The following is a 21,220-nucleotide window of genomic DNA, read 5'->3' as shown; positions in this document are numbered from 1 at the left end:
CAGTTAAAGAGCTTGCCACTTTGGATTTCCTTATAGAAAATATGGAGTTCGAGCTGGATTTTTAGAATGAAGATAATTTAAATATGAAGAAAAAGAAGTCAAGGCTCTTGTAGATGGGCCCAGTTAGGAGGCAAGAGTAGGTACAGTGTATTGGGGACACACCAAACAGAAGTCATGTGAGCAATCAGTGGGGAAAAAGGCTGGGAAGGTGGGTTGAGGCCAAGCCATTGAGGACCTCGAACGCCAGCCTGCAGTTATTTCTTGTTCAGTCTTGCCCCTCACTGAACAGATGTTCAGCACTTGACCTCTGCTTCCAGGAAGTGCTTTAGGACAGAGAATGCAGCAGTGAACAAAGCCAACAAGACCCTGGAGTTCATGGACCTTATGTTCCAGTGAGGGAGACACACAGGGAAAAAAAAAAAAAAAAGCCCGTGAAGACCATTTCAGCTCATTAATAAGTGGGGGAGTTAAGAAACAAGTAGGTCAATGTAATAGACTGACCCAAAGACCATTTTAGTTTGCTTAGGCAGGAGAAGCCTGAATTGACAAGGTGGGAGAGAAGAGAGCGTGCGAATATCAAGGCAAGAGCATTTCTATGCAAAAGAACTGAGGTAGGGAAGCTTAGCTTCCTGCTACAGGTAACAGGAAACCAGGGAAAGTTCCAGCTGGGTAGGGTTAGGTGATGGGAGCCATGGTAAGTTGGTATGTTGGAAAAGGAATCTTCCATCAGCATGCAGGCTTGATTGGAAGAGGAGAGCTTTGGAGGCTGGTACAGTGTTGGTTCCTTCAACAGTTATAAATTTTCACTGAGATCTAGTTGTGTGGCATTTACTTGCTGGGTGCTGGGAATTCAGAGAACGAGAGACATATGCCTTGCACTTGGGGAGACAGAGGATAAGTGAGTAAAAATTCCATAATTATCATTAAATAGACATTCGCTAAGTGCCTGTTACGTACCAGGCACTGTGAAATGGGCTGGTGATAAAGTCACACCTAAGATTCGAGTGCCTCTCTTAAGGCGCTTCGGAAACCGTCCGCAGGTTGCCGTGTGAGAGCAGAGGAAGGGCACAGACCAGGGCGGGTACCTGGAGTTCAGAAGTTTCAGAAAGAGGGTGATTTTTGAACTGAGGCTAGTGAGATTCATGGAGGTACTGGGCAGGGAAACCAAGAGAAGGGTGCTTCTGGAAGAAAAAAGTGCAGGTACAAGGACACGGAGGGCAGTGAGGACAGCTTGCAGGAGAGCTGTGAGTGCGGCGGGGAGACAGGACATCTGGATTTTGGAACTGAGACTGGCAGAGGGGCTAAAGGTGGGGTAAGAGACGAAGATGAATAGGTCAGAGCGTGAGCAACTGTACCCCATATTAAGGAGCTTGGATTTTTCTCTTAGCAGTGGCAGAGGGTGATTACAGGAATATAAGCAGGAAAACGATAGAAACAGACTTGCATTTTATAAATTCCTGTGTGTTTCTGAGACACAAATCAAGAAGTGAGATTATGGAGAGAAGGCACAGCTAACATTGCTCTGGCCTCTGTTTGTCCCTCTGGTTAGCATAGCTCCAGTTAAAACAAATACATACTAGTATTTTAAAATTTCTCCTGTACCTTCCAATTTTTTTTTTAAAGTACGGTCTTAAAGAACTAACTTCTTCCCGCTGGGCAACCGTAAAGATTTAGATAGGACAACACCTCCCTGTCAAACTTTACTACCCACCATCGTGCAGAAGCTCATTCAGTCTCTTGTCTCTGTCCATAAATCTGAGAGTCTGTGCAGAGATTTTTACTTTTTTAATTTTATATACCTCTTAATAGATTGTGTGACAACTTATCAAAAGACAAATGGAGATCATTAAAATGAATTTAACTAAAAATAACTTTTAAATCCTTTATATGTCTTTGAAGTAGCAGAACAGGTATTGTGCCAATTTTTATTTCAAAAATGAACTTACGAAGATGTTTTCATTGGCGGTTGCTTTCTAAAACAAGTTATTGGTTAGTTCATAAATTTGAGCTAGAGAAAAAGAAGTGTGCCTGTGTTTGGTACACACACTCAACTTTCTCTAAATCTTTTCTTAGGGAAGTTTCCATTTTTCTCTTTAACAGTTTATTGGTTGCCCCAGTCTTAACCACAGAGGTTGGCAGTGTTGTATTAAGTATTTTGCTATGTCCTTGTTCTCTAACTACAGTATTTACTTTGGCTTACCAACACTTTTCCAAGGAATTGTCAAGAAGCATTCATCTGAGCTTTTCATAGTATTGATTTATTTTTTAGTTGCTCCTATTAAAAGAAAAAAAAAGCAATTCAGCAAAATCTATTCTTGTTTGACCTATGATCTGGTAAGTTTGATTTACTTTACACAACAAAAAATAAAGCCATTCTCTTTGCACTTAATAAAATCATTGCAACACATTTATACATAACAGTTTGATTTTCAGCGGAGCCACCATATCAGTTAACAACAAAGATAAAACCAAGAAAGAACCTTTGGTATTGAAATGTCCAGAATGATGAAGTGTCCTATGATTTTACAACAACAGGTTTGATTTCTAGGGCTCTGAGAAGTGATTTTGGCTAACAGTGTGTTCTTGATAACTTGGAATTATTAGAGTTGAGACCTTGTTCGGTGTTTTTTCCCAGGTTGGCTGACTTTGATCTTTTTTCTTCTTAGTTTCAAATCTTAAACATAGTCCCATTGCTTCTTGAGATGTAATAGAAATGTGAATTTTTATCAGCAAGTGTTCACTGTTTTTCGGCTCTCCAGATAGTGGCAGTAGAAATAAAAGCATAAAGGGGTAACACATTTTAAAATGAGCATTCAAAGAGGAGCTCAGTACCATGTACTGCTTACTGGCTGACTTCTATCTTGGAACATTATTTATTTATATGAATAACTTTTTTCTGTGTTTCTGTAATTGTCTAAAATTGGCATGGAGGATGCAATCATATAAACAACCATTTTTCTAGTCTTCATGGAATCTTTCTCTCATAATTAAAATGGCTTCATGAGAAAAGCTTAGGAATAACTATCTCTTGGTTTTGTTAGAGCTCAGTGGAGCTGTTTTATGCTGGATTCGCAGGCAAGGACACAAGTGCTTAGTGAGAGGTTCCCTTCATTCAATAAAGGCATTTAGCTAATCCATTTATATCATCTAAATCTGACATCGGCAATTTCTAAAATATGGTCAGGAATTCTTTTTTGTCATCCAGCTGTTGGCATTACCAAAACTCACAGTAGACTGAAAGGCATGACTCCTAATCTGACATGCTGACTTGAAAAGAGTAAAGGCCCATCCTTCTCCGCCGTGTAACTACGGTGCACAAGTTTGGTGGGTTAGAGGCACGCGCAGAGATGAGGATGTTGTTGGACAGATGCATCCCTTAGGCAAGGCTGGAACATTCCAGTCCCTCTACCTACACATGATCATCTCATCTTGCTTCTTTTAAAAATATTGAGGAAAATATGTGTTTTGTCATTTACACAAGAACTAAACTCTAGGTGTTAACTTGGTTAGTCAACAGGCCACTTAAAAATCTTCCTGGAAGGGAAAGTTACACATCCATCCTAAAAAAGGAAAAGGAAAAGATCTGTATGTAAAGTTGAAGATGTTAAAATGATTTGAAGCTTCAAGGATAGCTATATTATTACCTATTTCAACATGTGAAATAGATAAATGATTATTTTTTCATGTTACTGGCACGATACTATATTATTACTTTCAGAATTTAATTTTAGAACTTAAAGAAGAGGATTAATATTTTTAGTCTTTTAGATGTTAAACAATATTTATTGTAATGTTTTATTTGAAAGGTTATGCATTTCCTTAAATGTGTGATTTTCTTAAAGGCCAAAGGAAAATTTCTAGTTTTGTTCTATGAAGTCAGAGTGAAGACTCAAGAAAAACTGTACGTTGTATGCTTCCATTTATATGAAATGTCCAGAAAAGACAAATTTCTAGAAACAGAAAGTAGAGTTATGATTGTCAGGGGGTGGGGAGCCAGGAGGGGACTGTATATGTATAGGAGATTAACTGTACATGCCTGGAGGGACCTTATTTAGGGGAATGAAAATATTCTAAACTGATTTATCGTGATAGTTACACCACTTGGTAAAGTTACTAAAAATCACTGAACTGTGTACCTGAAAATGTGGATTTTATGATATGTAAAATACACCTCAATAACACTGTTTAAAAAAATACAAATACAAAAAAAGTTGGAGTAAGGAGCAGTGGATATGCTTTACCAAGAAAGTCACTTAAGCGCAAATTGCCGAGATACCACTATTGTTATAAGTAAATGCTCTCCGCAGAGAATTGTGTTTGCTACATTTTAAGAGAATTTGTTCCTTTGTACTTTTCATTGACTATGACAGCATGGTGGCAGGAATAAAGGTCAGGTCCTCTTGAAATGCAATTCATAAGGAGAGAAAGGTAGAGAGGGAAAAAGCTCTTTATTTTTTCATCCCTGGAATGATTCCAGGTTGTAGTTTACTGTGCTATAATCAAAAGTTATTGAAGTGATCAGTATTTCAGGGAGACATAGAAACAGAAAGGAAAAGCTCCAACATCTTGGGAGTTCCACAAAGAAAATCATAGGTCCATTGTTCATAAAGCAGAAAAGTTACCCAGTATACTACTGTCAACAGAAGTTCATGGTCTCCTTTCCTGTAGGTGAGTGTCCTATAGACACATTGACAATGAAAATAAGTTTTGTACTTGGCTCTTACATAAAGAGATAAAGCAAATAAGAGTGATTAAAATGCTTTCATGTTCTGTAATAGGAATAAATAGCTACCAGTATGCCAATCATTTACCTAAAATAATATGAAGAATATAGAATTAAAATATATTTGCTTATGTTACAGAGGTGTTCTTAATATGATAGATAAATGAGGGAAACTACAATAAATCTCTTTTCAATGTGTATTAAAAACAAATCGTTCCCTGGGATAGCATATTCTGCCTGAAAGCATTGTTGTATTCTGAAAGTTTTGTCTATTTATTCCATTTTTCAATCCTTTTGAATTACGTGAGGAATACATTCTTCTTAGAAAAATTTCAAATACCCCTGATAAGACTAAAGTTCCCCTTGACTCTCTTGCTCTACCATTCAAATTCCCTCCCCTCTCCTCCAGGAGATAACTGTTATTATGGGTTTAATTATATATTCTTCCAGACTTCTTTCAGTGTATTTACACTGAAAGTATGGCTTGCCTACTTTTCCACTTTTTAGAAGACAATTTTCATGATACTGAATGTATTGTGACACTTCACGTGTTCCTGAAATTTTCCAGTTTCCTGTATCATTTTCTCCTACTGTGTCGTTCCTTCCCTTTCCTTCCCTCTTTGGTATTCAGTGGTCTCCAAGTCTCCTTCCTTGACTGCCTACTCCCTCCTCTGTCTGTTATCTCTTCCACAGCTCATCTAGTCACAGAATGATAATATTCAAATCAGTATCTTGGACCTAACTCAGTTCTAAGTTTCCAGGGCCTGCAGCTGTCTCTACTTCAGCCTTTACCACAAACTCGCTGTGCCCAAACAGAACTCATGTTCTCATCTTTCCCTCCAACTTTGCTATGTGTTGCATTCTCTCAGCCACTAGACTCAAACCTTTTATATAATAAGTCACCAAATATTGTCAGTATTTCCTTTTCAGTATCTCCGACATCCTTTTCCCCATTTTCTCCCCCATGATCTCAACTGTAATTTAGGTCTCCATCACCTTGTGGTTAGATAATTACTACATCTTCTGCACTCCTCTAACCTACTGGATTTATTTTTTTCGTACAAGTTGGTCCTATGCCTCTGTTTTCAACTCTTAACTCTATACAGTGACTTCTGGATCTATATCTCCCATTCAGAATCCTGCATTGTATGTCACTTTTTTTTTAATGTTGAGCCTTCTTTTAGTTTATTTATTTTATTTTATTTATTTATTTATTTTTGGCTGTGTTGGGTCTTCGTTTCTGTGCAAGGGCTTTCTCTAGTTGTGGCAAGTGGGGGCCACTCTTCATTGCGGTGCGTGGGCCTCTCACTGTCGCGGCATCTCTTGTTGCGGAGCACAGGCTCCAGACGCGCAGGCTCAGTAGTCGTGGCTCACGGGCCCAGCTGCTCCACGGCACATGGGATCTTCCCAGACCAGGGCTTGAACCTGTATCCCCTGCATTAGCAGGCAGGTTCTCAACCACTGCGCCACCTGGGAAGCCCCAACATTGTATGTCACTCTTAACTAGCAGACGTGTCAACCTTATCCATAAGATACCACAGACCCTTCCCTTGCCCCTACCCCATCCATAGCCAGCCAATCCCAGAATGCTCTTTGACAGTCTCACTGTCTATATTTGCCTCATTACTACCCTACTCCTTAACCACCTCTGCAAATGCAAATGCAGATCATACTCCTTCTCAGAACTATTTAGTGGCTTACATGTGCCCAGCCTACAAGAAAATCCTTTCTCTGTTCTCTACCTGTCTTTCCAGCCCCTTCTCTCTCCTCTGTGGCTGCCTTTTTCTCATACTTACAGCCACCATATAACCCATACTTTCCATGACTATCTTGGTTTCAGATGTATCCTCTTCAAGATTAAATCATGTGTCAGACTTTGTCTTGATATTTGCTTAAAAAAATTTACAGCAAGATGACAGAATAGGAGGTCCCCCACGCATATTCCCCCCACAGCAACAATAACTTGGCAGCCATCCATAGACAAAAGTGCCTTTGTGGGAGCTTTGGGATCCAAATAAGAGGTTGCAAAACTCCAGCATAGCCCAAGACTAAGGAAGGTCATTTTGAGAAAACCTACCCTCACCCAGGTGGCGGGCTCACAAACCATGGTTCCATGATTGTGGCTACAGGCCTGGGAAAAGGCCCATTCCCCTGTGGACTCAGCTGTAGCCCCCTTTGGCCTTGGTTCCGCCACCAGTACCACACAAGGGACCAGGGAGGAAACACGCCCACCCATGCCTTGGGTAACAGGTCCATGACCTCAGTCCCAACTGTAGACCTGAAGCAGCCTGTGACCTGGCTCCAGCCACTCTCAGCCTTAATCTGGAAATAATCCCTCCCACTCAGGGATCCAGCAAGAGAGACACTTGTCCATTTCCCCAAAGGCAGGCCTGCCAACCTCGGTCTGACTGAGGATTCTGAAGTAGCACTGTGACTCGCCCCAGCTCCTACCAGCTGTGCTCCAAGACTAGTCCTGCCTACCCAGTGACCTGGCAGCAGACATGCTTCTCCAAGCCCCCAGAGGCAGGCCTGTTTAACTTGGTCTGACTGTGGATTCTGAAGCAGCACTATGACCTAGCTAGTACCAGCCCCACTCAGCCATAGGCCAGGAGCAGTCCTACCCACCTAGGAACCTGGCAAGAGGCACATCCTAACTTGAAGATAGGTCATTTAGCATTAGCTGGAGGAACAAAAAAATAAAATGAAAGAGTGACAAAATCGTGCAAGACCTAGGGGACACCATTAAGCAAATGAATGTACACAACTTAGAAGTTCAAGCAGGAGAGAGAGAAAGGAGAAGAAAACTTATTTAAAAAATTAATGGCTGAAAACTTCCTGAATCTTAAAAGGGATATGAACATCCAGGTGAAGCTCAAAGGACCCCAAGCAAGATTACTCTGAGACATGTTATACAGATTATCAAAAGTCAAAGACCAAGAGAGACTCCTGAAAGCAGCAAGAGAAAAAACAATTCATCACAGACAAGGGAACCCTCATGAGGCTATAAGTGGATTTTTTGGCATGACCCTTGTGGGCCAGGAGGAAATGGGTTGATATATTCAAAGTGTGAAAGAAAAAACTGCCAACCAGGAATACTATATCTGACAAAGCTGTCCTTCAGAAATGAAGGGGAGATGAATACATTCCCAGACAAACAAAAGCTCAGGGAATTCATCACCACAAGACCTGCCTTACAAGAAAGGCCTAAGAGCGTTATTCAAATTGAAAGAAAAGGAAGCTAAGTAACCACATGAAAACGTACTATCTGGACTCCCCTGGTGGCGCAGTGGTTAAGAATCCACCTGCCAATGCAGGGGACACAGGTTCAAGCCCTGGTCTGGGAAGATCCCACATGCCATGGAGCAACTAAGCCCGTGTGCCACAACTACTGAGCCTGTGCTCTAGAGCCCACAAACCACAACTGCTGAAGCCCGCATGCCTAGAGCCTATGCTCCACAACAAGAGAAGCCACCGCAATGAGAAGCCCACGCACCACAATGAAGAGTAGCCCCTGCTCACTGCAACTAGAGAAAGCCCGCACACAGCAATGAAAACCCAGTGCATCCCCCAAAATCAATTAATTAATTAATTAATAATTTAAAAATACTACCCAAAGAGATCCACAGATTCAGTGTAATTCCTATCAAAATTTCAGTGGTATTTTTCACAAATTAAAAAAAAACAATCCTGAATTTTATATGGAACCACAAAAGACCCCAAATAGCGAAAGCAATCTTGAGAAAGAAAACAAAGCAGGAGGCATCATAGTTCTGATTTCAAACTATGTTACAAAGGAATAGTAATCAAAACGGTATGCTATTGGTATGAAAACAGACATATCAATGGAGCAGAATAGACAACCTAGAAATAAACTTACGCATATACAGTCAACTAATCTTTGACAAGGGTGCTAAGAATACACAGTGGAGAAAGGATAGGCTCTTCAATAAATGGTGTTAGGAAAACTGGATGTCTACATGCCAAAGAATGAAACTGGACCTGTATCTTACACCACACTTGAAAATTAGCTCAAAATGGATTAAACATCTAAATGTAAAACCTGAAACTGTAGAACTGCTAGAAGAAAACATTGGGGAAAAGCTCCTTGATGTTGGTTTTGACAGTGATTTTTTTGATACAACGCTAAAAGCACAGGCCACACAAAAAACAGCAGGTGGGACTACATCAAACTAAAAAGCTTCTGCTCAGTCAAGGAAACCACCAACAAAATGAAAAGGCAAACTATGGAATGGCAGAAAATATCAATATTTCAATCTATATACCTGAGAAAGGGTTAATATCCAAAATATATAAGGAACTCATATAACTCAATAGCAAAAAAAAAAAAATCCAATTAACCCAATTAAACTGGGCAAAGGACTTGAATAGACATTTTTTCAAAGAAGTCATAGGAATGGTCAGCAGGTATATGAAAAAGTGCTCAGCATCGCTAATCATCAAGGAAATGTAAAACAGAACCACAAGGAGCTATTGCCTCACACCTGTTAGGATGACTGTCATCAAGAAGACAAGAGATAGCAAGCATTGATGAGGATGTGGAGGAAAAGGAACACTTGTGTGTTGTTCGTAGGTATGTAAGTTGGTATAACCACATGGAAAAGAGTGTGGTGCTTCCTCAAAAAAGTAAAAAATAGAATTAACATGTAATCTAGCAATCCCACTTCTGGGTATGTATCTGAAGGAAATGAAATTGGTATCTCAAAGAGATATCTGCACTCCCATGTTCATTGTAGCATTATTTATAATAGCCAATATATGGAACCACCTAAGTGTCTGTCAGTGGATAAATAGATAAAGTCAACATGGTATAAATAATATGCCATTATGTGTGTGTGTATATACATTGCTTGTATATTTCTTGTGTGTGTGTGTATATATATAGTATATGTGTACACACATACACACACACAGACGAGGGAAATTCTGCCACTTGAGACAACTTGGATGAACCTGACAGACGTTATGCTAAGTGAAATAAGTGAAATAAGACAGAGCAAGACAAATACTGTATGATCTCACTTATACGTGGAATCTAAAAAAGTTGAACTCATAAAAGCAGAGTAGAACAGTGGTTGCCAGGGACTTGAGGTGTTGGGAAAAGGAGAGATGTTGGTCAAAGGGTAAAAATATTCAGTTATAAGATGAGTAAGTTCTGGGGATCTAATGTTTTGCATGATGACTATAATTAACAATACTGTGTTGTATACTTGAAATTTGCTAAGACAGTCAGCCTTAATTGGTCTCACCAGAAAAACAAAATTGCAGCTGTGAGGGGACGGATGTGTTAATTTGCCTGATTGTGGTAATCATTTTACAATGTATACACATATCAAATCATCACATTTTATACCTTAAATATATGCAATTTGTATTTGTCAATTATATCTCAGTAATGCTAGAAAAAATTAAATAACCCTACGTGTAACGTTTTTGTTTACACCACAGTTTTGTCAGGTGACCCTGTGAAAGGATTTTCAGATCTGAAAAGTAATCTTGGATGAAGAAACTATGATTCTGCAAAGGTTATTCATGTCACAGATATTTTCTGAGTTAGGTAAATTATCTAAGATTACATAGTTAATTGGCAGGCTGAGATTAATATATGTGTTCTGATTATTTTACAATTATTTCATGCCTTCTACCTTGATTTACTTCACCCTTTCATGTCTTTATACTTCTCTCTTCAACCTGACTGTGACTTCCTGAACTAGAGGGACTGCATCTTATGTGGTTTTTTTGCATCCATGACAGTACCTAGTACGTATATACTTAGCTGCTCCTACCATAGTCGTTATTCTTGTCATATTATTACACATGCTCAATTTGAATTTAAATTCTACTCTCGTCCTCTTAGCTGACTTAAACCTCTCTGACGTTGAGGTCTGATTCTAAAATGGTAGAATATTATGTGTGAAGTCTGTTTCTTGTGGTCCTTGGAAAGTGTTCCTTGGGTATTTTGCACTGGCCACCCTTGAAAATGCCACAGAATTCCAGGCAGCTGTGCCCTCTCATCATCCCCACTTAATCTCTGTGCCATCTCCCCACGGGGACTCTGGCCCTGATGTTGCATTTCTATCAGTAATGTGCTGCTTATTTATGTAGGAGAAGTTCATTGTTTTATGTGGCTCATAACATCTCTGCCCTTGTAGCAGAAATCGTGTCTTGTGATGTTTGCCAAATGGCACTTCATATTTTAGTCACATTACAGCAGTAGGTCTCATAAGATTCAGACTTCCAATGATATTAATAATGAATCAATATTCAACAATATTAACTGTACCCATTGTCTTTCAAGATATCTAATCTGTTAACTCTGGCAATCAACTATGACTTTCTTCATTTCTGAAGTCAAGCCAGCAACAGAAAGCAGCCATAATTATCCTGTGTTTGTACTTCATACAGGGCACTCCAGTTACTTCCTGAACATCTGTTTGTTCCCCATAGTGTCCCACTCTCTGCTACTTGGAAAAAGTTTTCAGAACTTTTAACTGACTAGTGAAGCTGAAATGAAATTAGGACTCTTAGCTACAAGATTCATAACCATATCATGTATAGTATAATTTGAAAAATTACCAAATATAAATGTGCTGCTGACTCTTCAAGGTTTCCTCCAATAAGTCCCACATGAGGAAAGGAAAGTTTAAAACCACCTTGTGAAAAGCATAGTGGTAAGTCTCACCACACAGTTCACCTACAGAGCTGTTATTTTCTGAGGTACTTAACGCTCCCTGGCCTCCGTAACAAAGATTAATAGAAAAATAGGTTTGAAAAAGTCCCCAGGGTCCCAGCCTGGGTTAGAAAAAATATCTAATTCCATTTCTACAGATAGTTTTCTAATCTATTCTTAACCACCACTAGCTCCCATGATAAATATTCCAGGGTCATCTTAGATAAACTATTTCATATATGTTGAATAACTATTAAACATATTTTCTAGTGTTTAATTTCAGTCTCCCTTTATTCCTATAATTTAAAGTGAAAGTCCCTGATATTTCTCCAATTATTTTGATTATCAAAAAACAATTTACCTATTCACCAAAGTCTGCCACTCAATACAATTGCTCTCTTCAAATTTTGGCATTTCACTGGAATGCAAAGTTCAATTTAAAATTTTTTTCTAAACTCCATTTATAGTATGAGCAGTTGGTAAGGGAAGGTAAGTAATGGTAAAGAAATTTATTATCATGTTTGCAGATCTTTTTTTTTTACACAAATTTAAGGAGTTATTTTTTATTATTAACTTGGAAGTATTTTTGATACCAGTTTTTTTTTTAATATTTACTTATTTGGTTGCACCAGGTCTTAGTAGCAGCAGGGGGGGCTCCTTAGTTGTGGCTCGCCAGCTCCTTAGTTGCAGCACATGGGCTCCTTAGTTGTGGCATGCAAACTCTTAGTTGCAGCATGCATCTGGGATCTAGTTCCCTGACCAGGGATTGAAACCGGGCCCACTGCGTTGGAAGCGCAGAGTCTTATACACTGCGCCACCAGGGAACTCCCTGCAGATCATTTCTAGTAACATATAAATCACCAGAGTATATCTGGACTACTGTGGTCTTAACTGAATTTATTTTAGTAATTCAAAGTCAACAGATTCTTATTGGGCACATTCTTTGTACTGCACATTTTGCACTGGGTCCTGAGAAGTCAAACAGAACTAAGGCACCATCTCTAACCTTTAGGGGTCTCCTAGTCCATTAAGTGAGGCAAACTTATATATAAAAATTGCAGGTTTTATTTTTTATTTATTTATTTTTTTGTCACTGTAACATTTTTTTTAACATCTTTATTGGAGTATAATTGCTTTACAATGGTGTGTTAGTTTCTGCTTTTTTTTTTTTTGGCAGTATGTGGGCCTCTCACTGTTGTGGCCTCTCCCGTTGTGGAGCACAGGCTCCGGACGCGCAGGCTCGGCAGCCATGGCTCACGGGCCTAGCCGCTCCGTGGCATGTGGGATCTTCCCAGACCGGGACATGAACCCGTGTCCCCTGCATCGGCAGGCAGACTCTCAACCACTGTGCCACCACGGAAGCCCTAGTTTCTGCTTTATAACAAAGTGAATCAGTTATACATAAGTTCCTATGTCTCTTCCCTCTTGTGTCTCCCTCCCTCCCACGCTCCCTATCCCACCCCTCTAGGTGGTCACAAAGCACCAAGCTGATCTCCCTGTGCTATGCAGCTGCTTCCCACTAGCTAGCTATTTTACGTTTGGTAGTGTATATATGTCCATGCCACTCTTTCACTTTGTCACAGCTTACCCTTCCCCCTCCCCATATCCTCAAGTCCATTCTCTAGTAGATCTGTGTCTTTATTCCCGTCTGGCCCCTAGATTCTTCACGACCATTTTTTTTTAGATTCCATATATATGTGTTAGCATACGGTATTTGTTTTTCTCTTTCTGACTTACTTCACTCTGTATGACAGACTCTGGGTCCATCCACCTCACTACAAATAACTCAATTTCATTTCTTTTTATGGCTGAGTAATATTCCATTGTATATATCTGCCACTTCTTCTTTAAACATTCGTCTGTCGATGGACACTTAGGTTGCTTCCACGTCCTGCCTATTGTAAATAGAGCTGCAATGAACATTGTGGTGCGTGACTCTCTTTGAATTATGGTTTTCTCAGGGTATATGCCCAGTAGTGGGATTGCTAGGTCGTATGGTAGTTCTAGTTTTAGTTTTTTAAGGAACCTCCATACTGTTCTCCATAGTGGCTGTATCAGTTTACATTCCCACCAACAAGAGGGAATGCAAGAGGGTTCCCTTTTCTCCACACCCTCTCCAGCATTTATTGTTTGTAGATTTTTGGATGATGGCCATTCTGACTGGTATGAGATGATATCTCATTGTAATTTTGATTTGCATTTCTCTAATTATTAATGATGTTGAGCATTCTTTCATGTGTTTGTTGGCAATCTGTATATCTTCTTTGGAGAAATGTCTATTTAGGTCTTCTGCCCATTTTTGGATTGGGTTGTTTGTTTTTTTGATATTGAGCTGCATGAGCTGCTTGTAAATTTTGGATATTAATCCTTTGTCAGTTGCTTCATTTGCAAATATTTTCTTCCATTCTGAGGGTTGTCCTTTCGTCTTGTTTATGGTTTCCTTTGCTGTGCAAAAGCTTTTAAGTTTCATTAGGTCCCATTTGTTTATTTTTGTTTTTATTTCCATTTTTATAGGAGGTGGGTCAAAAAGGATCTTGCTGTGATTTATGTCATAAAGTGTTCTGCCTATGTTTTCCTCTAAGAGTTTGATAGTGTCTGGCCTTACATTTCGGTCTTTAATCCATTTTGAGTTTATTTTTGTGTATGGTGTTAGGGAGTGTTCTAATTTCTTTTACATGTACCGGTCCAGTTTTCCCAGCACCACTTATTGAAGAGGCTGTCCTTTCTCCTTTATTAAAGACAAGGTGACCATATGTGTGTGGGTTTATCTATGGGCTTTGTATCCTGTTCCATTGATCTATATTTCTGTTTTTGTGCCAGTACCATACTGTCTTGATTACTGTAGCTTTCTAGTATAGTCTGAAGTCAGGGAGCCTGATTCCTCCAGCTCCGTTTTTCTTCCTCAAGATTGCATTGGCTATTCGGGTCTTTTGCATTTCCATACAAATTGTGAAATTTTTTGTTCTAGTTCTGTGAAAAATGCCAGTGGTAGTTTGATAGGGATTACACTGTATCTGTAGATTGCTTTGGGTAGTAGAGTCATTTTCACAGTGTTGATTCTTCCAATCCAAGAACATGGTATATCTCTCCATCTGTTTGTATCATCTTTAATTTCTTTCATCAGTGTCTTATAATTTTCTGGATACAGTTATTTTGTCTCCTTAGGTAGGTTTATTCCTAGATATTTTATTCTTTTGGTTGCAGTGGTAAATGGGAGTATTTTCTTAATTTCACTTTCAGATTTATCAGCATTCGTGTATAGGAATGCTAGAGATTTCTGTGCATTAATTTTGTATCCTGCTACTTTACCAAATCCATTGATTAGCTCTAGTAGTTTTCTGGTAGCATCTTTAGGATTCTCTATGTATAGTATCATGTCATCTGCAAACAGTGACAGTTTTACTTCTTCTTTTCCAATTTAGATTCCTTTTATTTCTTTTTCTTTTCTGATTGCTGTGGCTAAAACTTCCAAAACTGTGTTCAGTAATAGTGGTGAGAGTGGGCAACCTTGTCTTGTTCCTGATCTTAGTGTAAATGGTTTCAGGTTTTTACCATTGAGGACAGTGTTGGCTGTGGGTTTGTCACATATGGACTTTATTATGTTGAGGAACGTTCCCTCTGTGCCTACTTTCTGGAGTGTTGAATTTTGTTGAAAGCTTTATTTGCATCTATTGAGATGATCATATGGTTTTTCTCCTTCTGTTTGTTAATATGGTGTATCACATTGATTGATTTGCATATATTGAAGAATTCTTGCATTCCTGGGATAAACCCCACTTGATCATGGTATATGATCCTTTTACTGTGCTGTTGGATTCTGTTTGCTAGTATTTTGTTGAGGATTTTTGCATCTATGTTCATCAGTGATATTGGCCTGCAGTTTTCTTTCTTTGTGACATCTTTGTCGGGTTTTGGTATGAGGGTGATGGTGGGCTCATATAATGATTTTTGAAGTGTTCCTCCCTCTGCTATATTTTGGAAGAGTTTGAGAAGGATAGGTGTTAGCTCTTCTCTAAATGTTTGGTAGAATTCGTCTGTGAAGCCATCTGGTCCTGGGCTTTTGTTTGTTGGAAGATTTTTAATCACAGTTTCAATTTCAGTGCTTGTGATTGGTCTGTTCATATTTTCTATTTCTTCCTGGTTCAGTCTCAGAAGGTTGTGCATTTCTAAGAATTTGTCCATTTCTTTCAGGTTGTCCATTTTATTGGTATAGAGTTGCTTGTAGTAATCTCTCATGATCTTTTGTGTTTCTGCAGTGTCAGTTGTTACTTCTCCTTTTTCATTTCTAATTCTATTGATTTGAGTCTTTTCCCTTTTTTTCTTGATGAGTCTAGCTAATGGTTTATCGATTTTGTTTATCTTCTCAAAGAACCAGCTTTTAGTTTTATTGATCTTTGCTATTGTTTCCTTCATTTCTTTTTCATTTATTTCTGCTCTCATCTTTATGATTTCTTTCCTTCTACTAACTTTGCGTTTTGTTTTTCTTCTTTCTCTAGTTCCTTTAGGTGTAAGGTTAGATTATTTGAGACTTCTCTTGTTTCTTGAGGTAGGCTTTTATTGCTATAAACTTCCCTGTTAGAACTGCTTTTGCTGCATTCCATAGGTTTTTGGTCATCGTGTTTTCATTGTCATTTGTTTCTAGGTATTTTTTTATTTCCTCTTTGATTTCTTCGGTGATCTCTTGGTTATTAAGTAGTGTATTGTTTAGCCTCCACGTGCTTGTATTTTTTACAGATTTTTTTTCCTGTAATTGATATCTAGTCTCATAGCGTTGTGGTCAGAAAAGATACTTGATACGATTTCAGTTTTCTTAAATTTACCAAGGCTTGATTTGTGACCCAAGATATGATCTATCCTGGAGAATGTTCCATGAGCACTTGAGAAGAATGTGTATTCTGTTGTTTTTGGATGAAATGTCCTATAAATATCAATTAAGTACATCTTGTTTAATGTGTCATTTAAAGCTTGTGTTTCCTTATGTATTTCCATTTTGGATGATCTGTCCATGGTGAAAGTGGGGTGTTAAAGTCCCAGTATAATTGTGTTACTGTCGATTTCCCCTTTTATGGCTGTTAGTATTTGCCTTATGTATTGAGGTGCTCCTATGTTGGGTGCATAAATATTTACAATTGTTATACCTTCTTCTTTAATCAATCCCTTGATAATTATGTAGTGTCCTTCTTTGTCTCTTCTAATAGTCTTTATTTTAAAGTCTATTTTGTCCGATATGAGAATTGCTACTCCAGCTTTCTTTTGATTTCCGTGTGCATGGAATATCTTTTTCCAACCCCTCAGTTCCAGTCTGTATGTGTCCCTAGGTCTGAAGTGGGTCTCTTGTAGACAGCATATGTATGGGTCTTGTTTTTGTATCCATTCAGCCAGTCTGTGTCTTTTGTTTGGAGCATTTAATCCATTTACATTTAAGGTAATTATCAATATGTATCTTCCTGTTACCATTTTCTTAATTGTTTTTGGTTTGTTATTGTAGGTCTTTTCCTTCTCTTGTGTTTCCTGCCTAGAGAAGTTCCTTTAGCATTTGTTGTAAAGCTGGTTTGGTGGTGCTGAATTCTCTTAGCTTTTGCTTGTCTGTAAAGGTTTTAATGTCTCCACTGAATCTGAATGAGATCCTTGCTGGGTGGAGTAATCTTGGTGTTAGGTTTTTCTCCTTCATCTCTTTAAATATGTCCTGCCACTTCCTTCTGGCATGCAGAGTTTCTGCTGAAAGATCAGCTGTTAACCTTATGGGGATTCCCTTGTGTGTTATTTGTTGTTTTCCTCTTGCTGCTTTTAATATTTTTTCTTTGTATTTAATTTTTGATAGTTTGATTAATATGTGTCTTGGTGTGTTTCTCCTTGGATTTATCCTTTATGGTACTCTCTGTCTTTCCTGGACTTGATTGACTATTTCCTTTCACATATTAGGGAAGTTTTCAACTATAATCTCTTCAAATATTTTCTCAGTCCCTTTCTTTTTCTCTTCCTCTGGGACCCCTATAATTCAAATGTTGGTACGTTTAATATTGAACCAGTGGTCTCTGAGACTGGCCTCAATTCTTTGCATTCTTTTTCCTTTATTCTGCTCTGTGGTAGTTACTTCCACTATTTTATCTTCCAGGTCACTTATCCGTTCTTCTGCCTCAGTTATTCTGCTATTGATTCCTTCTGGAGAATTTTTAATTTCATTTATTGTGTTGTTCATCATTGCTTGTTTCATCTTTAGTTCTTGTAGGTCCTTGTTAAACGTTTCTTGTATTTTCTCCATTCTGTTTCCAAGATTTTGGATCATCTTTACTATCATTGCTCTGAATTCTTTTTCAGGTAGACTGCCTATTTCCTCTTCATTTGTTTGGTCTGCTGGGTTTTTACCTTGGTTCTTCATCAGCTGTGTGTTTCTCTGTCTTCTCATTTTGCTTAACATACTGTGTTTGGGATCCCCTTTTCGCAGGCTGCATGTTTGTAGTTCCCATTGTTTTTGGTGTCTGCGCCCAGTGGCTAAGGTTGGTTCAGTGGGTTGTGTAGGCTGCCTGGTGGAGGGGACTAGTGCCTGTGTTCTGGTGGATGAGGCTGGATCTTGTCGTTCTGGTGGGCAGGTCTTCCTCTGGTGGTGTGTTTTGGGGTGTCTGTGACCTTACTATGATTTTAGGCAGCCTCTCTGCTAATGGGTGGGGTTGTGTTCCTGTCTTGCTAATTTGTGGCATAGGGTGTCCAGCACTGTAGCTTGCTGGTCATTGAGTGAAGCTGGGTCTTGGTGTTGAGATGGAGATCTCTGGGCGATTTCCGCTGTTTGATATTACGTGGAGCTGGGAGGTCTCTTGTGGACCAGTGTCCTGAACTTGGCTCTCCCACCTCAGAGGCACAGCCGTGACGCCTGGCTGTAGCATCAAGAGCCTTTCATCCACACAGCTCAGAATACAAGGGAGAAAAAATAGAACAAAAGAAAGAAAGAAGATAAAATAAAATAAAGTAAAATAATATAAAATAAAGTTATTAAAATAAAAAATAATTATTCAGAAAAATATTTTAAAAAGTAAAAAAAAAAAAAAATGTACAGAACCCTAGGACAAATGGTAAAAGCAAAGCTATACAGACAAAATCTCACACAGAAGCATACACATACACACTCACAAAGAGAGAAAAAGGGAAAAAATATATATATCTTTGCTCCCAAAGTCCACCTCCTCAATTTGGTATGAGTTGTTGTCTATTCAGGTATTCCACAGATGCAGGGTACCTCAGGTTGATTATGGAGATTTAATCCGTTGCTCCTGAGACTGCTGGGAGAGATTTCTCTTTTTCTTCTTTGTTCGCACAGCTCCCGGGGTTCAGCTTTGGATTTGGACCCGCCTCTGCGTGTAGGTCTCCTGAGGGCATCTGTTCTTCACTCAAACAGATGGGGTTAAAGGAGCAGCTGATTCGGGGGCTCTGGCTCACTCAGGCCGGGGCGAGGGAGGGGTATGGAGATGGGGCGAGCCTGCTGCGGCAGAGGCTGGCGTGATGTTGCACCAGCCTGAGGCGCACCATGCATTCTCCCGGGGACGTTGTCCCTGGATCCCGGGACCCTGGCAGTGGTGGGCTGCATAGGCTCCCCGGAAGGGGAGGTGTGGACAGTGACCTGTGCTTGCACACAGGCTTCTTGGTGGCGGCAGCAGCAGCCTTAGCATCTCATGCCCGTCTCTGGGGTCCGCGCTGTTAGCTCGCGCCTGTCTCTGGAGCTCCTTTAAGCGGCGCTCTTAATCCCCTCTCCTCGCGCACCAGGAAACAAAGAGGCAAGAAAAAGTCTCTCGCCTCTTTGGCAGCTCCAGACTTTTCCCCAGACTCCCTCCCGGCCAGCCGTGGTGCACTAACCCCTTCAGGCTGTGTTCACGCCGCCAACCCCAGTCCTCTCCCTGCGCTCTAACCGAAGCCTGAGCCTCAGCTCCCAGCCCCGCCCACCCGGGCGGGTGAGCAGACAAGCCTCTCGGGCTGGTGAGTGCCGGTCGGCACCGATCCTCTGTGCGGGAATCTCTCCGCTTTGCCCTCCGCACCCCTGTTGCTGCGTTCTCCTCCGTGTCACCGAAGCTTCCCCCTCCGCCACCCGCAGTCTCCTTCTGCGAAGGGGCTCCTAGTGTGTGGAAACCTTTCCTCCTTCACGGCTCCCTCCCACGGGCGCATGTCCCATCCCTATTCTTTTGTCTCTGTTTATTCTTTTTTCTTTTGCCCGACCCAGGTACGTGGGGAGTTTCTTGCCTTTTGGGGGGTCTGAGGTCTTCTGCCAGCGTTCAGTAGGTGTTCTGTAGGAGCTGTTCCACGTGTAGATGTATTTCTGATGTATTTGTTGAGAGGAAGATGATCTCTGCGTCTTACTCTTCTGCCATCTTGTAGCTCCTCCTGCTGAAGGTTTTAAAGTGATGTAATAGATGTGCTGTAAAAGCAAAGAGGACTTCTCATTGAATAAATTTCAAGTCATTGAAGGCCTTTAAAAATCTGGCTCATCCTACATTCTTGACTTACTCTTCCACAGATCTTTATTGTATACCAAGGCTACATTGCAACGACATTATTCAAATATCCCAGTGGTTTCACGTCTGTATCTTTGCTAACGTGTGCCCTTTATCTGGAGTGTCCTTGTTCCACTTTGTCCGTGATCAATTTTCATCTCCTCTAGGAAGCTTCCACTAACTCTTGCCATTTCATATAATTGGAATCACAGAATATGTGTCCTTTTGGATCTACCTTCTTTCACTTCATGTATCAGTATTTCATTCCTTTTCATGACTGAATAATGTCCCATTGTATGTATACACCACATTTTTTTATTCATCAGTTGATGGACATTTGGGTTGTTTTTACTTCTGGACTATTACAAATAATGCTAGTATGGATATTTGTGTGCAAGTCTTTCTATGGACATGTTTTCAGTTCTCTTGGGTATACGTCTAAGGGTGGAATTTCTGAATCATAAGGTAACTCTATATTTGACTTTTTAAAGAACTGATAAGCTGCTTCTCAAAGTGGCTGCTTCATTTTGCATTCCCACCAGAAATGTATGATGTTTCCAGTTTCTCCACATCCTTACCAACACCTGTTATTGTCTTTTTTATTATAATCATCCTGCTGGGTATAGAAGAATGGTATTTCATTGTGGTTTTGATTTGTATTTCCCTAATGAGTAATGATATTGAGCATCTTTTCATGTGTTTGTTAGTCATTTGTATATCTTCTTTGGAGAAATGTCCATTCAAATCCTTTGTCCATTTTCAAAAATTGGATTGTTTGTCATTTTACTGTTGAGTTGGAAGAGTTCTTTATATGTTCTGGATACTAACCCTTTTCAGATATATGATTTTCAAATATTTTCTCATTCTGTGGGTTGTCTTTTCACTTTTTTGATAGTGTCATTTGAAGCACAAAAGTTTCTCATTTTTATGAAGTCCAATTAATGTTTTTTCTTTTGCTTATGATTTTGATGTCCTATCTAAGAAACCATTGCCTAATCCAAGGTCATGAAGATTTGCGTCTATGTTTTCTTCTAACAGTTTTACAGTTTTGCCTTTGTATTTAGGTATTTCATCCATTTTGAATAAATTTTTATATATGGTGTGAGGAACAGGTCCAACTTCATTCTTTTGCACGTGGATATTCATTTGTCCCAGCACCATGTGCTGAAAAGATTATTCCTTTCCCATTAAACTGTCTTTTTGGTTTCCTTGTCAAACATCTGAGTCTGATGTTAGAATAACAAAAACAAAGCTAAACCTACTAGCTCTTTTCTTCTCTCACCACCTTTGTTTTCTAAAAACATGAACTTCAGTTTAGTAGAGAAATAAGCA

The 21,220-nt window shown here is 39.5% G+C and overlaps 1 protein-coding gene across 1 annotated transcript in view; it reads left to right on the top strand.

Annotated features, from left to right (window-relative positions):
* Window positions 1-21,220, top strand: part of FAM13A (family with sequence similarity 13 member A) — a 329,540-nt gene that overhangs the window by 195,991 nt on the left and 112,329 nt on the right. The window lies entirely within an intron of this gene.

Source organism: Mesoplodon bidens, assembly GCF_964165515.1.
Source record: "Mesoplodon bidens genome assembly, chromosome: 1".
Classification (NCBI taxonomy): Eukaryota; Metazoa; Chordata; class Mammalia; order Artiodactyla; family Ziphiidae; genus Mesoplodon; species Mesoplodon bidens.
This window is presented reverse-complemented; position numbering and strand designations above follow the sequence as displayed.